We start from the raw sequence: 23828 nt of genomic DNA, 5'->3' as shown, positions 1-23828 counted from the left end.
TTCTACTTCCTTTTGGATAAACAGACATATTAGGCAAGCATTTTGGAGCTTTCACCTAAATAACTACAGGTGGTGAGATAAGCTGCACAATATAATTGACCTTTCAGTATATTGTTGCACACACACCATCTATTTAGCAAATGCCCTTGTTATCAACAGCAGCCTTTTAAACTCACCCGAGCTAACAGGTATGTGCGCTGGTTACACTGCTGCGCTTAAAATTTCTTTTTTGGTTTGCTACAATGCCTTTTCTGAAACGTTGTCTCCTTCTGCTGGAACACTGACTTCTTTCATTTAATGCCTGCAGACTATAAAAGAGAACCCAACCCAAAAAGTTTGGTTGATTAGTCTGTGGCATTCTGTTAAACTGTTGCTTATGGCGGTCTCTGTGAGCTTCTCAGCGACATTCAGCCAGCCAGGTATCCTGCCTGCAGTAGATGGAATGTGGCAATGGAACGCTGGCTGCGCGTGTCATAATAGGCTCTGAGCCTTTATATACCTGTGCACAGCAGCAGCCACCTTCAGTCTGCTGCTGGACAGCCAGCAGCAGCAGCAGCAGCAGGAGAGGTATGTAATCAGGAGCCCTCCTGCTAAGGGTAGACAGCTGCTCGTTCCACCCCACCCCCCGCCTTAATTGGTTCTCCTCCCTTCCAACGGTGTTGAGGCGGGTGGGAACAGCAGGGGGTGAAGGTGCTGTGTTTAAAGAGGTGGAGTTATGCAGATCTAAAACGCGTGGATTGCAGCAGCAGCAAGCCGAAAAGTGCAGGCATGTAAGGGATCTAGAGGTTGACAACATGTCTTCTTAACGGGAGTCCAGGAGCTCATCTCCACAAATGGACTTTTTAGGATCCTTGGGTGGCTCCGTAGTTTGAAACCAATTCTGGTTATCGCTTCTCGGCCTTTTGGCTAAGATCAAGTGTAGTATCTGTTCTTATCAGTTTAATATCTGATACGTCCCCTATCTGGGGACCATATATTAAATGGATTTTTAGAACAGGGAGATGGAAAAAGAGCTTGCTCTGTCCACTCCACGCATTGACCTGGTATTGCAGTATCTCCAGGACCGGTGCACCCCTTCTTTAATGCAGTTTCTAAAATCAGAAAGAATTGAATTCAATGTTTTTTGTTCATTTTGCTTGTTTGTCGGATTTTGGGATGGACTCTTTGGCTCTGCTTTTCTTCTCCTCATTGGATTTTTCATGTTCAAAGTTGCAGAAGCCAGATTACAAGCTCATTTTGGTTCAACTTCAGCAACTGTGCATTGCATTGCCATGTAATGTGATGCAATGCTATCTTTCTAGCTCTCCCTTTCTACTTCCTTTTGGATAAACAGACATATTAGGCAAGCATTTTGGAGCTTTCACCTAAATAACTACAGGTGGTGAGATAAGCTGCACAATATAATTGACCTTTCAGTATATTGTTGCACACACACCATCTATTTAGCAAATGCCCTTGTTATCAACAGCAGCCTTTTAAACTCACCCGAGCTAACAGGTATGTGCGCTGGTTACACTGCTGCGCTTAAAATTTCTTTTTTGGTTTGCTACAATGCCTTTTCTGAAACGTTGTCTCCTTCTGCTGGAACACTGACTTCTTTCATTTAATGCCTGCAGACTATAAAAGAGAACCCAACCCAAAAAGTTTGGTTGATTAGTCTGTGGCATTCTGTTAAACTGTTGCTTATGGCGGTCTCTGTGAGCTTCTCAGCGACATTCAGCCAGCCAGGTATCCTGCCTGCAGTAGATGGAATGTGGCAATGGAACGCTGGCTGCGCGTGTCATAATAGGCTCTGAGCCTTTATATACCTGTGCACAGCAGCAGCCACCTTCAGTCTGCTGCTGGACAGCCAGCAGCAGCAGCAGCAGCAGGAGAGGTATGTAATCAGGAGCCCTCCTGCTAAGGGTAGACAGCTGCTCGTTCCACCCCACCCCCCGCCTTAATTGGTTCTCCTCCCTTCCAACGGTGTTGAGGCGGGTGGGAACAGCAGGGGGTGAAGGTGCTGTGTTTAAAGAGGTGGAGTTATGCAGATCTAAAACGCGTGGATTGCAGCAGCAGCAAGCCGAAAAGTGCAGGCATGTAAGGGATCTAGAGGTTGACAACATGTCTTCTTAACGGGAGTCCAGGAGCTCATCTCCACAAATGGACTTTTTAGGATCCTTGGGTGGCTCCGTAGTTTGAAACCAATTCTGGTTATCGCTTCTCGGCCTTTTGGCTAAGATCAAGTGTAGTATCTGTTCTTATCAGTTTAATATCTGATACGTCCCCTATCTGGGGACCATATATTAAATGGATTTTTAGAACAGGGAGATGGAAAAAGAGCTTGCTCTGTCCACTCCACGCATTGACCTGGTATTGCAGTATCTCCAGGACCGGTGCACCCCTTCTTTAATGCAGTTTCTAAAATCAGAAAGAATTGAATTCAATGTTTTTTGTTCATTTTGCTTGTTTGTCGGATTTTGGGATGGACTCTTTGGCTCTGCTTTTCTTCTCCTCATTGGATTTTTCATGTTCAAAGTTGCAGAAGCCAGATTACAAGCTCATTTTGGTTCAACTTCAGCAACTGTGCATTGCATTGCCATGTAATGTGATGCAATGCTATCTTTCTAGCTCTCCCTTTCTACTTCCTTTTGGATAAACAGACATATTAGGCAAGCATTTTGGAGCTTTCACCTAAATAACTACAGGTGGTGAGATAAGCTGCACAATATAATTGACCTTTCAGTATATTGTTGCACACACACCATCTATTTAGCAAATGCCCTTGTTATCAACAGCAGCCTTTTAAACTCACCCGAGCTAACAGGTATGTGCGCTGGTTACACTGCTGCGCTTAAAATTTCTTTTTTGGTTTGCTACAATGCCTTTTCTGAAACGTTGTCTCCTTCTGCTGGAACACTGACTTCTTTCATTTAATGCCTGCAGACTATAAAAGAGAACCCAACCCAAAAAGTTTGGTTGATTAGTCTGTGGCATTCTGTTAAACTGTTGCTTATGGCGGTCTCTGTGAGCTTCTCAGCGACATTCAGCCAGCCAGGTATCCTGCCTGCAGTAGATGGAATGTGGCAATGGAACGCTGGCTGCGCGTGTCATAATAGGCTCTGAGCCTTTATATACCTGTGCACAGCAGCAGCCACCTTCAGTCTGCTGCTGGACAGCCAGCAGCAGCAGCAGCAGCAGGAGAGGTATGTAATCAGGAGCCCTCCTGCTAAGGGTAGACAGCTGCTCGTTCCACCCCACCCCCCGCCTTAATTGGTTCTCCTCCCTTCCAACGGTGTTGAGGCGGGTGGGAACAGCAGGGGGTGAAGGTGCTGTGTTTAAAGAGGTGGAGTTATGCAGATCTAAAACGCGTGGATTGCAGCAGCAGCAAGCCGAAAAGTGCAGGCATGTAAGGGATCTAGAGGTTGACAACATGTCTTCTTAACGGGAGTCCAGGAGCTCATCTCCACAAATGGACTTTTTAGGATCCTTGGGTGGCTCCGTAGTTTGAAACCAATTCTGGTTATCGCTTCTCGGCCTTTTGGCTAAGATCAAGTGTAGTATCTGTTCTTATCAGTTTAATATCTGATACGTCCCCTATCTGGGGACCATATATTAAATGGATTTTTAGAACAGGGAGATGGAAAAAGAGCTTGCTCTGTCCACTCCACGCATTGACCTGGTATTGCAGTATCTCCAGGACCGGTGCACCCCTTCTTTAATGCAGTTTCTAAAATCAGAAAGAATTGAATTCAATGTTTTTTGTTCATTTTGCTTGTTTGTCGGATTTTGGGATGGACTCTTTGGCTCTGCTTTTCTTCTCCTCATTGGATTTTTCATGTTCAAAGTTGCAGAAGCCAGATTACAAGCTCATTTTGGTTCAACTTCAGCAACTGTGCATTGCATTGCCATGTAATGTGATGCAATGCTATCTTTCTAGCTCTCCCTTTCTACTTCCTTTTGGATAAACAGACATATTAGGCAAGCATTTTGGAGCTTTCACCTAAATAACTACAGGTGGTGAGATAAGCTGCACAATATAATTGACCTTTCAGTATATTGTTGCACACACACCATCTATTTAGCAAATGCCCTTGTTATCAACAGCAGCCTTTTAAACTCACCCGAGCTAACAGGTATGTGCGCTGGTTACACTGCTGCGCTTAAAATTTCTTTTTTGGTTTGCTACAATGCCTTTTCTGAAACGTTGTCTCCTTCTGCTGGAACACTGACTTCTTTCATTTAATGCCTGCAGACTATAAAAGAGAACCCAACCCAAAAAGTTTGGTTGATTAGTCTGTGGCATTCTGTTAAACTGTTGCTTATGGCGGTCTCTGTGAGCTTCTCAGCGACATTCAGCCAGCCAGGTATCCTGCCTGCAGTAGATGGAATGTGGCAATGGAACGCTGGCTGCGCGTGTCATAATAGGCTCTGAGCCTTTATATACCTGTGCACAGCAGCAGCCACCTTCAGTCTGCTGCTGGACAGCCAGCAGCAGCAGCAGCAGCAGGAGAGGTATGTAATCAGGAGCCCTCCTGCTAAGGGTAGACAGCTGCTCGTTCCACCCCACCCCCCGCCTTAATTGGTTCTCCTCCCTTCCAACGGTGTTGAGGCGGGTGGGAACAGCAGGGGGTGAAGGTGCTGTGTTTAAAGAGGTGGAGTTATGCAGATCTAAAACGCGTGGATTGCAGCAGCAGCAAGCCGAAAAGTGCAGGCATGTAAGGGATCTAGAGGTTGACAACATGTCTTCTTAACGGGAGTCCAGGAGCTCATCTCCACAAATGGACTTTTTAGGATCCTTGGGTGGCTCCGTAGTTTGAAACCAATTCTGGTTATCGCTTCTCGGCCTTTTGGCTAAGATCAAGTGTAGTATCTGTTCTTATCAGTTTAATATCTGATACGTCCCCTATCTGGGGACCATATATTAAATGGATTTTTAGAACAGGGAGATGGAAAAAGAGCTTGCTCTGTCCACTCCACGCATTGACCTGGTATTGCAGTATCTCCAGGACCGGTGCACCCCTTCTTTAATGCAGTTTCTAAAATCAGAAAGAATTGAATTCAATGTTTTTTGTTCATTTTGCTTGTTTGTCGGATTTTGGGATGGACTCTTTGGCTCTGCTTTTCTTCTCCTCATTGGATTTTTCATGTTCAAAGTTGCAGAAGCCAGATTACAAGCTCATTTTGGTTCAACTTCAGCAACTGTGCATTGCATTGCCATGTAATGTGATGCAATGCTATCTTTCTAGCTCTCCCTTTCTACTTCCTTTTGGATAAACAGACATATTAGGCAAGCATTTTGGAGCTTTCACCTAAATAACTACAGGTGGTGAGATAAGCTGCACAATATAATTGACCTTTCAGTATATTGTTGCACACACACCATCTATTTAGCAAATGCCCTTGTTATCAACAGCAGCCTTTTAAACTCACCCGAGCTAACAGGTATGTGCGCTGGTTACACTGCTGCGCTTAAAATTTCTTTTTTGGTTTGCTACAATGCCTTTTCTGAAACGTTGTCTCCTTCTGCTGGAACACTGACTTCTTTCATTTAATGCCTGCAGACTATAAAAGAGAACCCAACCCAAAAAGTTTGGTTGATTAGTCTGTGGCATTCTGTTAAACTGTTGCTTATGGCGGTCTCTGTGAGCTTCTCAGCGACATTCAGCCAGCCAGGTATCCTGCCTGCAGTAGATGGAATGTGGCAATGGAACGCTGGCTGCGCGTGTCATAATAGGCTCTGAGCCTTTATATACCTGTGCACAGCAGCAGCCACCTTCAGTCTGCTGCTGGACAGCCAGCAGCAGCAGCAGCAGCAGGAGAGGTATGTAATCAGGAGCCCTCCTGCTAAGGGTAGACAGCTGCTCGTTCCACCCCACCCCCCGCCTTAATTGGTTCTCCTCCCTTCCAACGGTGTTGAGGCGGGTGGGAACAGCAGGGGGTGAAGGTGCTGTGTTTAAAGAGGTGGAGTTATGCAGATCTAAAACGCGTGGATTGCAGCAGCAGCAAGCCGAAAAGTGCAGGCATGTAAGGGATCTAGAGGTTGACAACATGTCTTCTTAACGGGAGTCCAGGAGCTCATCTCCACAAATGGACTTTTTAGGATCCTTGGGTGGCTCCGTAGTTTGAAACCAATTCTGGTTATCGCTTCTCGGCCTTTTGGCTAAGATCAAGTGTAGTATCTGTTCTTATCAGTTTAATATCTGATACGTCCCCTATCTGGGGACCATATATTAAATGGATTTTTAGAACAGGGAGATGGAAAAAGAGCTTGCTCTGTCCACTCCACGCATTGACCTGGTATTGCAGTATCTCCAGGACCGGTGCACCCCTTCTTTAATGCAGTTTCTAAAATCAGAAAGAATTGAATTCAATGTTTTTTGTTCATTTTGCTTGTTTGTCGGATTTTGGGATGGACTCTTTGGCTCTGCTTTTCTTCTCCTCATTGGATTTTTCATGTTCAAAGTTGCAGAAGCCAGATTACAAGCTCATTTTGGTTCAACTTCAGCAACTGTGCATTGCATTGCCATGTAATGTGATGCAATGCTATCTTTCTAGCTCTCCCTTTCTACTTCCTTTTGGATAAACAGACATATTAGGCAAGCATTTTGGAGCTTTCACCTAAATAACTACAGGTGGTGAGATAAGCTGCACAATATAATTGACCTTTCAGTATATTGTTGCACACACACCATCTATTTAGCAAATGCCCTTGTTATCAACAGCAGCCTTTTAAACTCACCCGAGCTAACAGGTATGTGCGCTGGTTACACTGCTGCGCTTAAAATTTCTTTTTTGGATTGCTACAATGCCTTTTCTGAAACGTTGTCTCCTTCTGCTGGAACACTGACTTCTTTCATTTAATGCCTGCAGACTATAAAAGAGAACCCAACCCAAAAAGTTTGGTTGATTAGTCTGTGGCATTCTGTTAAACTGTTGCTTATGGCGGTCTCTGTGAGCTTCTCAGCGACATTCAGCCAGCCAGGTATCCTGCCTGCAGTAGATGGAATGTGGCAATGGAACGCTGGCTGCGCGTGTCATAATAGGCTCTGAGCCTTTATATACCTGTGCACAGCAGCAGCCACCTTCAGTCTGCTGCTGGACAGCCAGCAGCAGCAGCAGCAGCAGGAGAGGTATGTAATCAGGAGCCCTCCTGCTAAGGGTAGACAGCTGCTCGTTCCACCCCACCCCCCGCCTTAATTGGTTCTCCTCCCTTCCAACGGTGTTGAGGCGGGTGGGAACAGCAGGGGGTGAAGGTGCTGTGTTTAAAGAGGTGGAGTTATGCAGATCTAAAACGCGTGGATTGCAGCAGCAGCAAGCCGAAAAGTGCAGGCATGTAAGGGATCTAGAGGTTGACAACATGTCTTCTTAACGGGAGTCCAGGAGCTCATCTCCACAAATGGACTTTTTAGGATCCTTGGGTGGCTCCGTAGTTTGAAACCAATTCTGGTTATCGCTTCTCGGCCTTTTGGCTAAGATCAAGTGTAGTATCTGTTCTTATCAGTTTAATATCTGATACGTCCCCTATCTGGGGACCATATATTAAATGGATTTTTAGAACAGGGAGATGGAAAAAGAGCTTGCTCTGTCCACTCCACGCATTGACCTGGTATTGCAGTATCTCCAGGACCGGTGCACCCCTTCTTTAATGCAGTTTCTAAAATCAGAAAGAATTGAATTCAATGTTTTTTGTTCATTTTGCTTGTTTGTCGGATTTTGGGATGGACTCTTTGGCTCTGCTTTTCTTCTCCTCATTGGATTTTTCATGTTCAAAGTTGCAGAAGCCAGATTACAAGCTCATTTTGGTTCAACTTCAGCAACTGTGCATTGCATTGCCATGTAATGTGATGCAATGCTATCTTTCTAGCTCTCCCTTTCTACTTCCTTTTGGATAAACAGACATATTAGGCAAGCATTTTGGAGCTTTCACCTAAATAACTACAGGTGGTGAGATAAGCTGCACAATATAATTGACCTTTCAGTATATTGTTGCACACACACCATCTATTTAGCAAATGCCCTTGTTATCAACAGCAGCCTTTTAAACTCACCCGAGCTAACAGGTATGTGCGCTGGTTACACTGCTGCGCTTAAAATTTCTTTTTTGGTTTGCTACAATGCCTTTTCTGAAACGTTGTCTCCTTCTGCTGGAACACTGACTTCTTTCATTTAATGCCTGCAGACTATAAAAGAGAACCCAACCCAAAAAGTTTGGTTGATTAGTCTGTGGCATTCTGTTAAACTGTTGCTTATGGCGGTCTCTGTGAGCTTCTCAGCGACATTCAGCCAGCCAGGTATCCTGCCTGCAGTAGATGGAATGTGGCAATGGAACGCTGGCTGCGCGTGTCATAATAGGCTCTGAGCCTTTATATACCTGTGCACAGCAGCAGCCACCTTCAGTCTGCTGCTGGACAGCCAGCAGCAGCAGCAGCAGCAGGAGAGGTATGTAATCAGGAGCCCTCCTGCTAAGGGTAGACAGCTGCTCGTTCCACCCCACCCCCCGCCTTAATTGGTTCTCCTCCCTTCCAACGGTGTTGAGGCGGGTGGGAACAGCAGGGGGTGAAGGTGCTGTGTTTAAAGAGGTGGAGTTATGCAGATCTAAAACGCGTGGATTGCAGCAGCAGCAAGCCGAAAAGTGCAGGCATGTAAGGGATCTAGAGGTTGACAACATGTCTTCTTAACGGGAGTCCAGGAGCTCATCTCCACAAATGGACTTTTTAGGATCCTTGGGTGGCTCCGTAGTTTGAAACCAATTCTGGTTATCGCTTCTCGGCCTTTTGGCTAAGATCAAGTGTAGTATCTGTTCTTATCAGTTTAATATCTGATACGTCCCCTATCTGGGGACCATATATTAAATGGATTTTTAGAACAGGGAGATGGAAAAAGAGCTTGCTCTGTCCACTCCACGCATTGACCTGGTATTGCAGTATCTCCAGGACCGGTGCACCCCTTCTTTAATGCAGTTTCTAAAATCAGAAAGAATTGAATTCAATGTTTTTTGTTCATTTTGCTTGTTTGTCGGATTTTGGGATGGACTCTTTGGCTCTGCTTTTCTTCTCCTCATTGGATTTTTCATGTTCAAAGTTGCAGAAGCCAGATTACAAGCTCATTTTGGTTCAACTTCAGCAACTGTGCATTGCATTGCCATGTAATGTGATGCAATGCTATCTTTCTAGCTCTCCCTTTCTACTTCCTTTTGGATAAACAGACATATTAGGCAAGCATTTTGGAGCTTTCACCTAAATAACTACAGGTGGTGAGATAAGCTGCACAATATAATTGACCTTTCAGTATATTGTTGCACACACACCATCTATTTAGCAAATGCCCTTGTTATCAACAGCAGCCTTTTAAACTCACCCGAGCTAACAGGTATGTGCGCTGGTTACACTGCTGCGCTTAAAATTTCTTTTTTGGTTTGCTACAATGCCTTTTCTGAAACGTTGTCTCCTTCTGCTGGAACACTGACTTCTTTCATTTAATGCCTGCAGACTATAAAAGAGAACCCAACCCAAAAAGTTTGGTTGATTAGTCTGTGGCATTCTGTTAAACTGTTGCTTATGGCGGTCTCTGTGAGCTTCTCAGCGACATTCAGCCAGCCAGGTATCCTGCCTGCAGTAGATGGAATGTGGCAATGGAACGCTGGCTGCGCGTGTCATAATAGGCTCTGAGCCTTTATATACCTGTGCACAGCAGCAGCCACCTTCAGTCTGCTGCTGGACAGCCAGCAGCAGCAGCAGCAGCAGGAGAGGTATGTAATCAGGAGCCCTCCTGCTAAGGGTAGACAGCTGCTCGTTCCACCCCACCCCCCGCCTTAATTGGTTCTCCTCCCTTCCAACGGTGTTGAGGCGGGTGGGAACAGCAGGGGGTGAAGGTGCTGTGTTTAAAGAGGTGGAGTTATGCAGATCTAAAACGCGTGGATTGCAGCAGCAGCAAGCCGAAAAGTGCAGGCATGTAAGGGATCTAGAGGTTGACAACATGTCTTCTTAACGGGAGTCCAGGAGCTCATCTCCACAAATGGACTTTTTAGGATCCTTGGGTGGCTCCGTAGTTTGAAACCAATTCTGGTTATCGCTTCTCGGCCTTTTGGCTAAGATCAAGTGTAGTATCTGTTCTTATCAGTTTAATATCTGATACGTCCCCTATCTGGGGACCATATATTAAATGGATTTTTAGAACAGGGAGATGGAAAAAGAGCTTGCTCTGTCCACTCCACGCATTGACCTGGTATTGCAGTATCTCCAGGACCGGTGCACCCCTTCTTTAATGCAGTTTCTAAAATCAGAAAGAATTGAATTCAATGTTTTTTGTTCATTTTGCTTGTTTGTCGGATTTTGGGATGGACTCTTTGGCTCTGCTTTTCTTCTCCTCATTGGATTTTTCATGTTCAAAGTTGCAGAAGCCAGATTACAAGCTCATTTTGGTTCAACTTCAGCAACTGTGCATTGCATTGCCATGTAATGTGATGCAATGCTATCTTTCTAGCTCTCCCTTTCTACTTCCTTTTGGATAAACAGACATATTAGGCAAGCATTTTGGAGCTTTCACCTAAATAACTACAGGTGGTGAGATAAGCTGCACAATATAATTGACCTTTCAGTATATTGTTGCACACACACCATCTATTTAGCAAATGCCCTTGTTATCAACAGCAGCCTTTTAAACTCACCCGAGCTAACAGGTATGTGCGCTGGTTACACTGCTGCGCTTAAAATTTCTTTTTTGGTTTGCTACAATGCCTTTTCTGAAACGTTGTCTCCTTCTGCTGGAACACTGACTTCTTTCATTTAATGCCTGCAGACTATAAAAGAGAACCCAACCCAAAAAGTTTGGTTGATTAGTCTGTGGCATTCTGTTAAACTGTTGCTTATGGCGGTCTCTGTGAGCTTCTCAGCGACATTCAGCCAGCCAGGTATCCTGCCTGCAGTAGATGGAATGTGGCAATGGAACGCTGGCTGCGCGTGTCATAATAGGCTCTGAGCCTTTATATACCTGTGCACAGCAGCAGCCACCTTCAGTCTGCTGCTGGACAGCCAGCAGCAGCAGCAGCAGCAGGAGAGGTATGTAATCAGGAGCCCTCCTGCTAAGGGTAGACAGCTGCTCGTTCCACCCCACCCCCCGCCTTAATTGGTTCTCCTCCCTTCCAACGGTGTTGAGGCGGGTGGGAACAGCAGGGGGTGAAGGTGCTGTGTTTAAAGAGGTGGAGTTATGCAGATCTAAAACGCGTGGATTGCAGCAGCAGCAAGCCGAAAAGTGCAGGCATGTAAGGGATCTAGAGGTTGACAACATGTCTTCTTAACGGGAGTCCAGGAGCTCATCTCCACAAATGGACTTTTTAGGATCCTTGGGTGGCTCCGTAGTTTGAAACCAATTCTGGTTATCGCTTCTCGGCCTTTTGGCTAAGATCAAGTGTAGTATCTGTTCTTATCAGTTTAATATCTGATACGTCCCCTATCTGGGGACCATATATTAAATGGATTTTTAGAACAGGGAGATGGAAAAAGAGCTTGCTCTGTCCACTCCACGCATTGACCTGGTATTGCAGTATCTCCAGGACCGGTGCACCCCTTCTTTAATGCAGTTTCTAAAATCAGAAAGAATTGAATTCAATGTTTTTTGTTCATTTTGCTTGTTTGTCGGATTTTGGGATGGACTCTTTGGCTCTGCTTTTCTTCTCCTCATTGGATTTTTCATGTTCAAAGTTGCAGAAGCCAGATTACAAGCTCATTTTGGTTCAACTTCAGCAACTGTGCATTGCATTGCCATGTAATGTGATGCAATGCTATCTTTCTAGCTCTCCCTTTCTACTTCCTTTTGGATAAACAGACATATTAGGCAAGCATTTTGGAGCTTTCACCTAAATAACTACAGGTGGTGAGATAAGCTGCACAATATAATTGACCTTTCAGTATATTGTTGCACACACACCATCTATTTAGCAAATGCCCTTGTTATCAACAGCAGCCTTTTAAACTCACCCGAGCTAACAGGTATGTGCGCTGGTTACACTGCTGCGCTTAAAATTTCTTTTTTGGTTTGCTACAATGCCTTTTCTGAAACGTTGTCTCCTTCTGCTGGAACACTGACTTCTTTCATTTAATGCCTGCAGACTATAAAAGAGAACCCAACCCAAAAAGTTTGGTTGATTAGTCTGTGGCATTCTGTTAAACTGTTGCTTATGGCGGTCTCTGTGAGCTTCTCAGCGACATTCAGCCAGCCAGGTATCCTGCCTGCAGTAGATGGAATGTGGCAATGGAACGCTGGCTGCGCGTGTCATAATAGGCTCTGAGCCTTTATATACCTGTGCACAGCAGCAGCCACCTTCAGTCTGCTGCTGGACAGCCAGCAGCAGCAGCAGCAGCAGGAGAGGTATGTAATCAGGAGCCCTCCTGCTAAGGGTAGACAGCTGCTCGTTCCACCCCACCCCCCGCCTTAATTGGTTCTCCTCCCTTCCAACGGTGTTGAGGCGGGTGGGAACAGCAGGGGGTGAAGGTGCTGTGTTTAAAGAGGTGGAGTTATGCAGATCTAAAACGCGTGGATTGCAGCAGCAGCAAGCCGAAAAGTGCAGGCATGTAAGGGATCTAGAGGTTGACAACATGTCTTCTTAACGGGAGTCCAGGAGCTCATCTCCACAAATGGACTTTTTAGGATCCTTGGGTGGCTCCGTAGTTTGAAACCAATTCTGGTTATCGCTTCTCGGCCTTTTGGCTAAGATCAAGTGTAGTATCTGTTCTTATCAGTTTAATATCTGATACGTCCCCTATCTGGGGACCATATATTAAATGGATTTTTAGAACAGGGAGATGGAAAAAGAGCTTGCTCTGTCCACTCCACGCATTGACCTGGTATTGCAGTATCTCCAGGACCGGTGCACCCCTTCTTTAATGCAGTTTCTAAAATCAGAAAGAATTGAATTCAATGTTTTTTGTTCATTTTGCTTGTTTGTCGGATTTTGGGATGGACTCTTTGGCTCTGCTTTTCTTCTCCTCATTGGATTTTTCATGTTCAAAGTTGCAGAAGCCAGATTACAAGCTCATTTTGGTTCAACTTCAGCAACTGTGCATTGCATTGCCATGTAATGTGATGCAATGCTATCTTTCTAGCTCTCCCTTTCTACTTCCTTTTGGATAAACAGACATATTAGGCAAGCATTTTGGAGCTTTCACCTAAATAACTACAGGTGGTGAGATAAGCTGCACAATATAATTGACCTTTCAGTATATTGTTGCACACACACCATCTATTTAGCAAATGCCCTTGTTATCAACAGCAGCCTTTTAAACTCACCCGAGCTAACAGGTATGTGCGCTGGTTACACTGCTGCGCTTAAAATTTCTTTTTTGGTTTGCTACAATGCCTTTTCTGAAACGTTGTCTCCTTCTGCTGGAACACTGACTTCTTTCATTTAATGCCTGCAGACTATAAAAGAGAACCCAACCCAAAAAGTTTGGTTGATTAGTCTGTGGCATTCTGTTAAACTGTTGCTTATGGCGGTCTCTGTGAGCTTCTCAGCGACATTCAGCCAGCCAGGTATCCTGCCTGCAGTAGATGGAATGTGGCAATGGAACGCTGGCTGCGCGTGTCATAATAGGCTCTGAGCCTTTATATACCTGTGCACAGCAGCAGCCACCTTCAGTCTGCTGCTGGACAGCCAGCAGCAGCAGCAGCAGCAGGAGAGGTATGTAATCAGGAGCCCTCCTGCTAAGGGTAGACAGCTGCTCGTTCCACCCCACCCCCCGCCTTAATTGGTTCTCCTCCCTTCCAACGGTGTTGAGGCGGGTGGGAACAGCAGGGGGTGAAGGTGCTGTGTTTAAAGAGGTGGAGTTATGCAGATCTAAAACGCGTGGATTGCAGCAGCAGCAAGCCGAAAAGTGCAGGCATGTAAGGGATCTAGAGGTTGACAACATGTCTTCTTAACGGGAGTCCAGGAGCTCATCTCCACAAATGGACTTTTTAGGATCCTTGGGTGGCTCCGTAGTTTGAAACCAATTCTGGTTATCGCTTCTCGGCCTTTTGGCTAAGATCAAGTGTAGTATCTGTTCTTATCAGTTTAATATCTGATACGTCCCCTATCTGGGGACCATATATTAAATGGATTTTTAGAACAGGGAGATGGAAAAAGAGCTTGCTCTGTCCACTCCACGCATTGACCTGGTATTGCAGTATCTCCAGGACCGGTGCACCCCTTCTTTAATGCAGTTTCTAAAATCAGAAAGAATTGAATTCAATGTTTTTTGTTCATTTTGCTTGTTTGTCGGATTTTGGGATGGACTCTTTGGCTCTGCTTTTCTTCTCCTCATTGGATTTTTCATGTTCAAAGTTGCAGAAGCCAGATTACAAGCTCATTTTGGTTCAACTTCAGCAACTGTGCATTGCATTGCCATGTAATGTGATGCAATGCTATCTTTCTAGCTCTCCCTTTCTACTTCCTTTTGGATAAACAGACATATTAGGCAAGCATTTTGGAGCTTTCACCTAAATAACTACAGGTGGTGAGATAAGCTGCACAATATAATTGACCTTTCAGTATATTGTTGCACACACACCATCTATTTAGCAAATGCCCTTGTTATCAACAGCAGCCTTTTAAACTCACCCGAGCTAACAGGTATGTGCGCTGGTTACACTGCTGCGCTTAAAATTTCTTTTTTGGTTTGCTACAATGCCTTTTCTGAAACGTTGTCTCCTTCTGCTGGAACACTAACTTCTTTCATTTAATGCCTGCAGACTATAAAAGAGAACCCAACCCAAAAAGTTTGGTTGATTAGTCTGTGGCATTCTGTTAAACTGTTGCTTATGGCGGTCTCTGTGAGCTTCTCAGCGACATTCAGCCAGCCAGGTATCCTGCCTGCAGTAGATGGAATGTGGCAATGGAACGCTGGCTGCGCGTGTCATAATAGGCTCTGAGCCTTTATATACCTGTGCACAGCAGCAGCCACCTTCAGTCTGCTGCTGGACAGCCAGCAGCAGCAGCAGCAGCAGGAGAGGTATGTAATCAGGAGCCCTCCTGCTAAGGGTAGACAGCTGCTCGTTCCACCCCACCCCCCGCCTTAATTGGTTCTCCTCCCTTCCAACGGTGTTGAGGCGGGTGGGAACAGCAGGGGGTGAAGGTGCTGTGTTTAAAGAGGTGGAGTTATGCAGATCTAAAACGCGTGGATTGCAGCAGCAGCAAGCCGAAAAGTGCAGGCATGTAAGGGATCTAGAGGTTGACAACATGTCTTCTTAACGGGAGTCCAGGAGCTCATCTCCACAAATGGACTTTTTAGGATCCTTGGGTGGCTCCGTAGTTTGAAACCAATTCTGGTTATCGCTTCTCGGCCTTTTGGCTAAGATCAAGTGTAGTATCTGTTCTTATCAGTTTAACATCTGATACGTCCCCTATCTGGGGACCATATATTAAATGGATTTTTAGAACAGGGAGATGGAAAAAGAGCTTGCTCTGTCCACTCCACGCATTGACCTGGTATTGCAGTATCTCCAGGACCGGTGCACCCCTTCTTTAATGCAGTTTCTAAAATCAGAAAGAATTGAATTCAATGTTTTTTGTTCATTTTGCTTGTTTGTCGGATTTTGGGATGGACTCTTTGGCTCTGCTTTTCTTCTCCTCATTGGATTTTTCATGTTCAAAGTTGCAGAAGCCAGATTACAAGCTCATTTTGGTTCAACTTCAGCAACTGTGCATTGCATTGCCATGTAATGTGATGCAATGCTATCTTTCTAGCTCTCCCTTTCTACTTCCTTTTGGATAAACAGACATATTAGGCAAGCATTTTGGAGCTTTCACCTAAATAACTACAGGTGGTGAGATAAGCTGCACAATATAATTGACCTTTCAGTATATTGTTGCACACACACCATCTATTTAGCAAATGCCCTTGTTATCAACAGCAGCCTTTTAAACTCACCCGAGCTAACAGGTATGTGCGCTGGTTACACTGCTGCGCTTAAAATTTCTTTTTTGGTTTGCTACAATGCCTTTTCTGAAACGTTGTCTCCTTCTGCTGGAACACTGACTTCTTTCATTTAATGCCTGCAGACTATAAAAGAGAACCCAACCCAAAAAGTTTGGTTGATTAGTCTGTGGCATTCTGTTAAACTGTTGCTTATGGCGGTCTCTGTGAGCTTCTCAGCGACATTCAGCCAGCCAGGTATCCTGCCTGCAGTAGATGGAATGTGGCAATGGAACGCTGGCTGCGCGTGTCATAATAGGCTCTGAGCCTTTATATACCTGTGCACAGCAGCAGCCACCTTCAGTCTGCTGCTGGACAGCCAGCAGCAGCAGCAGCAGCAGGAGAGGTATGTAATCAGGAGCCCTCCTGCTAAGGGTAGACAGCTGCTCGTTCCACCCCACCCCCCGCCTTAATTGGTTCTCCTCCCTTCCAACGGTGTTGAGGCGGGTGGGAACAGCAGGGGGTGAAGGTGCTGTGTTTAAAGAGGTGGAGTTATGCAGATCTAAAACGCGTGGATTGCAGCAGCAGCAAGCCGAAAAGTGCAGGCATGTAAGGGATCTAGAGGTTGACAACATGTCTTCTTAACGGGAGTCCAGGAGCTCATCTCCACAAATGGACTTTTTAGGATCCTTGGGTGGCTCCGTAGTTTGAAACCAATTCTGGTTATCGCTTCTCGGCCTTTTGGCTAAGATCAAGTGTAGTATCTGTTCTTATCAGTTTAATATCTGATACGTCCCCTATCTGGGGACCATATATTAAATGGATTTTTAGAACAGGGAGATGGAAAAAGAGCTTGCTCTGTCCACTCCACGCATTGACCTGGTATTGCAGTATCTCCAGGACCGGTGCACCCCTTCTTTAATGCAGTTTCTAAAATCAGAAAGAATTGAATTCAATGTTTTTTGTTCATTTTGCTTGTTTGTCGGATTTTGGGATGGACTCTTTGGCTCTGCTTTTCTTCTCCTCATTGGATTTTTCATGTTCAAAGTTGCAGAAGCCAGATTACAAGCTCATTTTGGTTCAACTTCAGCAACTGTGCATTGCATTGCCATGTAATGTGATGCAATGCTATCTTTCTAGCTCTCCCTTTCTACTTCCTTTTGGATAAACAGACATATTAGGCAAGCATTTTGGAGCTTTCACCTAAATAACTACAGGTGGTGAGATAAGCTGCACAATATAATTGACCTTTCAGTATATTGTTGCACACACACCATCTATTTAGCAAATGCCCTTGTTATCAACAGCAGCCTTTTAAACTCACCCGAGCTAACAGGTATGTGCGCTGGTTACACTGCTGCGCTTAAAATTTCTTTTTTGGTTTGCTACAATGCCTTTTCTGAAACGTTGTCTCCTTCTGCTGGAACACTGACTTCTTTCATTTAATGCCTGCAGACTATAAAAGAGAACCCAACCCAAAAAGTTTGGTTGATTAGTCTGTGGCATTCTGTTAAACTGTTGCTTATGGCGGTCTCTGTGAGCTTCTCAGCGACATTCAGCCAGCCAGGTATCCTGCCTGCAGTAGATGGAATGTGGCAATGGAACGCTGGCTGCGCGTGTCATAATAGGCTCTGAGCCTTTATATACCTGTGCACAGCAGCAGCCACCTTCAGTCTGCTGCTGGACAGCCAGCAGCAGCAGCAGCAGCAGGAGAGGTATGTAATCAGGAGCCCTCCTGCTAAGGGTAGACAGCTGCTCGTTCCACCCCACCCCCCGCCTTAATTGGTTCTCCTCCCTTCCAACGGTGTTGAGGCGGGTGGGAACAGCAGGGGGTGAAGGTGCTGTGTTTAAAGAGGTGGAGTTATGCAGATCTAAAACGCGTGGATTGCAGCAGCAGCAAGCCGAAAAGTGCAGGCATGTAAGGGATCTAGAGGTTGACAACATGTCTTCTTAACGGGAGTCCAGGAGCTCATCTCCACAAATGGACTTTTTAGGATCCTTGGGTGGCTCCGTAGTTTGAAACCAATTCTGGTTATCGCTTCTCGGCCTTTTGGCTAAGATCAAGTGTAGTATCTGTTCTTATCAGTTTAATATCTGATACGTCCCCTATCTGGGGACCATATATTAAATGGATTTTTAGAACAGGGAGATGGAAAAAGAGCTTGCTCTGTCCACTCCACGCATTGACCTGGTATTGCAGTATCTCCAGGACCGGTGCACCCCTTCTTTAATGCAGTTTCTAAAATCAGAAAGAATTGAATTCAATGTTTTTTGTTCATTTTGCTTGTTTGTCGGATTTTGGGATGGACTCTTTGGCTCTGCTTTTCTTCTCCTCATTGGATTTTTCATGTTCAAAGTTGCAGAAGCCAGATTACAAGCTCATTTTGGTTCAACTTCAGCAACTGTGCATTGCATTGCCATGTAATGTGATGCAATGCTATCTTTCTAGCTCTCCCTTTCTACTTCCTTTTGGATAAACAGACATATTAGGCAAGCATTTTGGAGCTTTCACCTAAATAACTACAGGTGGTGAGATAAGCTGCACAATATAATTGACCTTTCAGTATATTGTTGCACACACACCATCTATTTAGCAAATGCCCTTGTTATCAACAGCAGCCTTTTAAACTCACCCGAGCTAACAGGTATGTGCGCTGGTTACACTGCTGCGCTTAAAATTTCTTTTTTGGTTTGCTACAATGCCTTTTCTGAAACGTTGTCTCCTTCTGCTGGAACACTGACTTCTTTCATTTAATGCCTGCAGACTATAAAAGAGAACCCAACCCAAAAAGTTTGGTTGATTAGTCTGTGGCATTCTGTTAAACTGTTGCTTATGGCGGTCTCTGTGAGCTTCTCAGCGACATTCAGCCAGCCAGGTATCCTGCCTGCAGTAGATGGAATGTGGCAATGGAACGCTGGCTGCGCGTGTCATAATAGGCTCTGAGCCTTTATATACCTGTGCACAGCAGCAGCCACCTTCAGTCTGCTGCTGGACAGCCAGCAGCAGCAGCAGCAGCAGGAGAGGTATGTAATCAGGAGCCCTCCTGCTAAGGGTAGACAGCTGCTCGTTCCACCCCACCCCCCGCCTTAATTGGTTCTCCTCCCTTCCAACGGTGTTGAGGCGGGTGGGAACAGCAGGGGGTGAAGGTGCTGTGTTTAAAGAGGTGGAGTTATGCAGATCTAAAACGCGTGGATTGCAGCAGCAGCAAGCCGAAAAGTGCAGGCATGTAAGGGATCTAGAGGTTGACAACATGTCTTCTTAACGGGAGTCCAGGAGCTCATCTCCACAAATGGACTTTTTAGGATCCTTGGGTGGCTCCGTAGTTTGAAACCAATTCTGGTTATCGCTTCTCGGCCTTTTGGCTAAGATCAAGTGTAGTATCTGTTCTTATCAGTTTAATATCTGATACGTCCCCTATCTGGGGACCATATATTAAATGGATTTTTAGAACAGGGAGATGGAAAAAGAGCTTGCTCTGTCCACTCCACGCATTGACCTGGTATTGCAGTATCTCCAGGACCGGTGCACCCCTTCTTTAATGCAGTTTCTAAAATCAGAAAGAATTGAATTCAATGTTTTTTGTTCATTTTGCTTGTTTGTCGGATTTTGGGATGGACTCTTTGGCTCTGCTTTTCTTCTCCTCATTGGATTTTTCATGTTCAAAGTTGCAGAAGCCAGATTACAAGCTCATTTTGGTTCAACTTCAGCAACTGTGCATTGCATTGCCATGTAATGTGATGCAATGCTATCTTTCTAGCTCTCCCTTTCTACTTCCTTTTGGATAAACAGACATATTAGGCAAGCATTTTGGAGCTTTCACCTAAATAACTACAGGTGGTGAGATAAGCTGCACAATATAATTGACCTTTCAGTATATTGTTGCACACACACCATCTATTTAGCAAATGCCCTTGTTATCAACAGCAGCCTTTTAAACTCACCCGAGCTAACAGGTATGTGCGCTGGTTACACTGCTGCGCTTAAAATTTCTTTTTTGGTTTGCTACAATGCCTTTTCTGAAACGTTGTCTCCTTCTGCTGGAACACTGACTTCTTTCATTTAATGCCTGCAGACTATAAAAGAGAACCCAACCCAAAAAGTTTGGTTGATTAGTCTGTGGCATTCTGTTAAACTGTTGCTTATGGCGGTCTCTGTGAGCTTCTCAGCGACATTCAGCCAGCCAGGTATCCTGCCTGCAGTAGATGGAATGTGGCAATGGAACGCTGGCTGCGCGTGTCATAATAGGCTCTGAGCCTTTATATACCTGTGCACAGCAGCAGCCACCTTCAGTCTGCTGCTGGACAGCCAGCAGCAGCAGCAGCAGCAGGAGAGGTATGTAATCAGGAGCCCTCCTGCTAAGGGTAGACAGCTGCTCGTTCCACCCCACCCCCCGCCTTAATTGGTTCTCCTCCCTTCCAACGGTGTTGAGGCGGGTGGGAACAGCAGGGGGTGAAGGTGCTGTGTTTAAAGAGGTGGAGTTATGCAGATCTAAAACGCGTGGATTGCAGCAGCAGCAAGCCGAAAAGTGCAGGCATGTAAGGGATCTAGAGGTTGACAACATGTCTTCTTAACGGGAGTCCAGGAGCTCATCTCCACAAATGGACTTTTTAGGATCCTTGGGTGGCTCCGTAGTTTGAAACCAATTCTGGTTATCGCTTCTCGGCCTTTTGGCTAAGATCAAGTGTAGTATCTGTTCTTATCAGTTTAATATCTGATACGTCCCCTATCTGGGGACCATATATTAAATGGATTTTTAGAACAGGGAGATGGAAAAAGAGCTTGCTCTGTCCACTCCACGCATTGACCTGGTATTGCAGTATCTCCAGGACCGGTGCACCCCTTCTTTAATGCAGTTTCTAAAATCAGAAAGAATTGAATTCAATGTTTTTTGTTCATTTTGCTTGTTTGTCGGATTTTGGGATGGACTCTTTGGCTCTGCTTTTCTTCTCCTCATTGGATTTTTCATGTTCAAAGTTGCAGAAGCCAGATTACAAGCTCATTTTGGTTCAACTTCAGCAACTGTGCATTGCATTGCCATGTAATGTGATGCAATGCTATCTTTCTAGCTCTCCCTTTCTACTTCCTTTTGGATAAACAGACATATTAGGCAAGCATTTTGGAGCTTTCACCTAAATAACTACAGGTGGTGAGATAAGCTGCACAATATAATTGACCTTTCAGTATATTGTTGCACACACACCATCTATTTAGCAAATGCCCTTGTTATCAACAGCAGCCTTTTAAACTCACCCGAGCTAACAGGTATGTGCGCTGGTTACACTGCTGCGCTTAAAATTTCTTTTTTGGTTTGCTACAATGCCTTTTCTGAAACGTTGTCTCCTTCTGCTGGAACACTGACTTCTTTCATTTAATGCCTGCAGACTATAAAAGAGAACCCAACCCAAAAAGTTTGGTTGATTAGTCTGTGGCATTCTGTTAAACTGTTGCTTATGGCGGTCTCTGTGAGCTTCTCAGCGACATTCAGCCAGCCAGGTATCCTGCCTGCAGTAGATGGAATGTGGCAATGGAACGCTGGCTGCGCGTGTCATAATAGGCTCTGAGCCTTTATATACCTGTGCACAGCAGCAGCCACCTTCAGTCTGCTGCTGGACAGCCAGCAGCAGCAGCAGCAGCAGGAGAGGTATGTAATCAGGAGCCCTCCTGCTAAGGGTAGACAGCTGCTCGTTCCACCCCACCCCCCGCCTTAATTGGTTCTCCTCCCTTCCAACGGTGTTGAGGCGGGTGGGAACAGCAGGGGGTGAAGGTGCTGTGTTTAAAGAGGTGGAGTTATGCAGATCTAAAACGCGTGGATTGCAGCAGCAGCAAGCCGAAAAGTGCAGGCATGTAAGGGATCTAGAGGTTGACAACATGTCTTCTTAACGGGAGTCCAGGAGCTCATCTCCACAAATGGACTTTTTAGGATCCTTGGGTGGCTCCGTAGTTTGAAACCAATTCTGGTTATCGCTTCTCGGCCTTTTGGCTAAGATCAAGTGTAGTATCTGTTCTTATCAGTTTAATATCTGATACGTCCCCTATCTGGGGACCATATATTAAATGGATTTTTAGAACAGGGAGATGGAAAAAGAGCTTGCTCTGTCCACTCCACGCATTGACCTGGTATTGCAGTATCTCCAGGACCGGTGCACCCCTTCTTTAATGCAGTTTCTAAAATCAGAAAGAATTGAATTCAATGTTTTTTGTTCATTTTGCTTGTTTGTCGGATTTTGGGATGGACTCTTTGGCTCTGCTTTTCTTCTCCTCATTGGATTTTTCATGTTCAAAGTTGCAGAAGCCAGATTACAAGCTCATTTTGGTTCAACTTCAGCAACTGTGCATTGCATTGCCATGTAATGTGATGCAATGCTATCTTTCTAGCTCTCCCTTTCTACTTCCTTTTGGATAAACAGACATATTAGGCAAGCATTTTGGAGCTTTCACCTAAATAACTACAGGTGGTGAGATAAGCTGCACAATATAATTGACCTTTCAGTATATTGTTGCACACACACCATCTATTTAGCAAATGCCCTTGTTATCAACAGCAGCCTTTTAAACTCACCCGAGCTAACAGGTATGTGCGCTGGTTACACTGCTGCGCTTAAAATTTCTTTTTTGGTTTGCTACAATGCCTTTTCTGAAACGTTGTCTCCTTCTGCTGGAACACTGACTTCTTTCATTTAATGCCTGCAGACTATAAAAGAGAACCCAACCCAAAAAGTTTGGTTGATTAGTCTGTGGCATTCTGTTAAACTGTTGCTTATGGCGGTCTCTGTGAGCTTCTCAGCGACATTCAGCCAGCCAGGTATCCTGCCTGCAGTAGATGGAATGTGGCAATGGAACGCTGGCTGCGCGTGTCATAATAGGCTCTGAGCCTTTATATACCTGTGCACAGCAGCAGCCACCTTCAGTCTGCTGCTGGACAGCCAGCAGCAGCAGCAGCAGCAGGAGAGGTATGTAATCAGGAGCCCTCCTGCTAAGGGTAGACAGCTGCTCGTTCCACCCCACCCCCCGCCTTAATTGGTTCTCCTCCCTTCCAACGGTGTTGAGGCGGGTGGGAACAGCAGGGGGTGAAGGTGCTGTGTTTAAAGAGGTGGAGTTATGCAGATCTAAAACGCGTGGATTGCAGCAGCAGCAAGCCGAAAAGTGCAGGCATGTAAGGGATCTAGAGGTTGACAACATGTCTTCTTAACGGGAGTCCAGGAGCTCATCTCCACAAATGGACTTTTTAGGATCCTTGGGTGGCTCCGTAGTTTGAAACCAATTCTGGTTATCGCTTCTCGGCCTTTTGGCTAAGATCAAGTGTAGTATCTGTTCTTATCAGTTTAATATCTGATACGTCCCCTATCTGGGGACCATATATTAAATGGATTTTTAGAACAGGGAGATGGAAAAAGAGCTTGCTCTGTCCACTCCACGCATTGACCTGGTATTGCAGTATCTCCAGGACCGGTGCACCCCTTCTTTAATGCAGTTTCTAAAATCAGAAAGAATTGAATTCAATGTTTTTTGTTCATTTTGCTTGTTTGTCGGATTTTGGGATGGACTCTTTGGCTCTGCTTTTCTTCTCCTCATTGGATTTTTGATGTTCAAAGTTGCAGAAGCCAGATTACAAGCTCATTTTGGTTCAACTTCAGCAACTGTGCATTGCATTGCCATGTAATGTGATGCAATGCTATCTTTCTAGCTCTCCCTTTCTACTTCCTTTTGGATAAACAGACATATTAGGCAAGCATTTTGGAGCTTTCACCTAAATAACTACAGGTGGTGAGATAAGCTGCACAATATAATTGACCTTTCAGTATATTGTTGCACACACACCATCTATTTAGCAAATGCCCTTGTTATCAACAGCAGCCTTTTAAACTCACCCGAGCTAACAGGTATGTGCGCTGGTTACACTGCTGCGCTTAAAATTTCTTTTTTGGTTTGCTACAATGCCTTTTCTGAAACGTTGTCTC

General features: G+C 45.1%; 18 non-coding genes across 18 annotated transcripts; all 18 read left to right on the top strand.

Annotated features, from left to right (window-relative positions):
- The first annotated feature begins 886 nt into the window (after positions 1-886).
- On the top strand, positions 887-1077 carry LOC141247343 (U2 spliceosomal RNA). Its single transcript, XR_012310813.1, has one exon. It is a non-coding gene; the product is annotated as a U2 spliceosomal RNA (small nuclear RNA).
- A 1118-nt stretch (positions 1078-2195) lies between these two features.
- On the top strand, positions 2196-2386 carry LOC141247342 (U2 spliceosomal RNA). The gene has a single exon (XR_012310812.1). It is a non-coding gene; the product is annotated as a U2 spliceosomal RNA (small nuclear RNA).
- A 1118-nt stretch (positions 2387-3504) lies between these two features.
- LOC141247341 (U2 spliceosomal RNA) lies at positions 3505-3695 on the top strand. The gene has a single exon (XR_012310811.1). It is a non-coding gene; the product is annotated as a U2 spliceosomal RNA (small nuclear RNA).
- A 1118-nt stretch (positions 3696-4813) lies between these two features.
- On the top strand, positions 4814-5004 carry LOC141247340 (U2 spliceosomal RNA). The gene has a single exon (XR_012310810.1). It is a non-coding gene; the product is annotated as a U2 spliceosomal RNA (small nuclear RNA).
- Positions 5005-6122: 1118 nt separating this feature from the next.
- On the top strand, positions 6123-6313 carry LOC141247339 (U2 spliceosomal RNA). The gene has a single exon (XR_012310809.1). It is a non-coding gene; the product is annotated as a U2 spliceosomal RNA (small nuclear RNA).
- A 1118-nt stretch (positions 6314-7431) lies between these two features.
- On the top strand, positions 7432-7622 carry LOC141247336 (U2 spliceosomal RNA). Its single transcript, XR_012310807.1, has one exon. It is a non-coding gene; the product is annotated as a U2 spliceosomal RNA (small nuclear RNA).
- Positions 7623-8740: 1118 nt separating this feature from the next.
- On the top strand, positions 8741-8931 carry LOC141247335 (U2 spliceosomal RNA). Its single transcript, XR_012310806.1, has one exon. It is a non-coding gene; the product is annotated as a U2 spliceosomal RNA (small nuclear RNA).
- Positions 8932-10049: 1118 nt separating this feature from the next.
- LOC141247334 (U2 spliceosomal RNA) lies at positions 10050-10240 on the top strand. The gene has a single exon (XR_012310805.1). It is a non-coding gene; the product is annotated as a U2 spliceosomal RNA (small nuclear RNA).
- Positions 10241-11358: 1118 nt separating this feature from the next.
- Positions 11359-11549, top strand: LOC141247333 (U2 spliceosomal RNA). Its single transcript, XR_012310804.1, has one exon. It is a non-coding gene; the product is annotated as a U2 spliceosomal RNA (small nuclear RNA).
- A 1118-nt stretch (positions 11550-12667) lies between these two features.
- Positions 12668-12858, top strand: LOC141247332 (U2 spliceosomal RNA). Its single transcript, XR_012310803.1, has one exon. It is a non-coding gene; the product is annotated as a U2 spliceosomal RNA (small nuclear RNA).
- Positions 12859-13976: 1118 nt separating this feature from the next.
- LOC141247331 (U2 spliceosomal RNA) lies at positions 13977-14167 on the top strand. Its single transcript, XR_012310802.1, has one exon. It is a non-coding gene; the product is annotated as a U2 spliceosomal RNA (small nuclear RNA).
- A 1118-nt stretch (positions 14168-15285) lies between these two features.
- On the top strand, positions 15286-15476 carry LOC141247318 (U2 spliceosomal RNA). Its single transcript, XR_012310789.1, has one exon. It is a non-coding gene; the product is annotated as a U2 spliceosomal RNA (small nuclear RNA).
- Positions 15477-16594: 1118 nt separating this feature from the next.
- On the top strand, positions 16595-16785 carry LOC141247330 (U2 spliceosomal RNA). Its single transcript, XR_012310801.1, has one exon. It is a non-coding gene; the product is annotated as a U2 spliceosomal RNA (small nuclear RNA).
- Positions 16786-17903: 1118 nt separating this feature from the next.
- LOC141247329 (U2 spliceosomal RNA) lies at positions 17904-18094 on the top strand. Its single transcript, XR_012310800.1, has one exon. It is a non-coding gene; the product is annotated as a U2 spliceosomal RNA (small nuclear RNA).
- A 1118-nt stretch (positions 18095-19212) lies between these two features.
- LOC141247328 (U2 spliceosomal RNA) lies at positions 19213-19403 on the top strand. Its single transcript, XR_012310799.1, has one exon. It is a non-coding gene; the product is annotated as a U2 spliceosomal RNA (small nuclear RNA).
- A 1118-nt stretch (positions 19404-20521) lies between these two features.
- LOC141247327 (U2 spliceosomal RNA) lies at positions 20522-20712 on the top strand. The gene has a single exon (XR_012310798.1). It is a non-coding gene; the product is annotated as a U2 spliceosomal RNA (small nuclear RNA).
- Positions 20713-21830: 1118 nt separating this feature from the next.
- On the top strand, positions 21831-22021 carry LOC141247325 (U2 spliceosomal RNA). Its single transcript, XR_012310796.1, has one exon. It is a non-coding gene; the product is annotated as a U2 spliceosomal RNA (small nuclear RNA).
- A 1118-nt stretch (positions 22022-23139) lies between these two features.
- On the top strand, positions 23140-23330 carry LOC141247324 (U2 spliceosomal RNA). Its single transcript, XR_012310795.1, has one exon. It is a non-coding gene; the product is annotated as a U2 spliceosomal RNA (small nuclear RNA).
- Positions 23331-23828: the final 498 nt, after the last annotated feature.

The sequence above is a fragment of the Phyllobates terribilis genome, unplaced genomic scaffold (assembly GCF_046119375.1).
Source record: "Phyllobates terribilis strain yellow unplaced genomic scaffold, ASM4611937v1 Scaffold_2932__1_contigs__length_98514, whole genome shotgun sequence".
Lineage (NCBI taxonomy): Eukaryota > Metazoa > Chordata > Amphibia > Anura > Dendrobatidae > Phyllobates > Phyllobates terribilis.
This window is presented reverse-complemented; position numbering and strand designations above follow the sequence as displayed.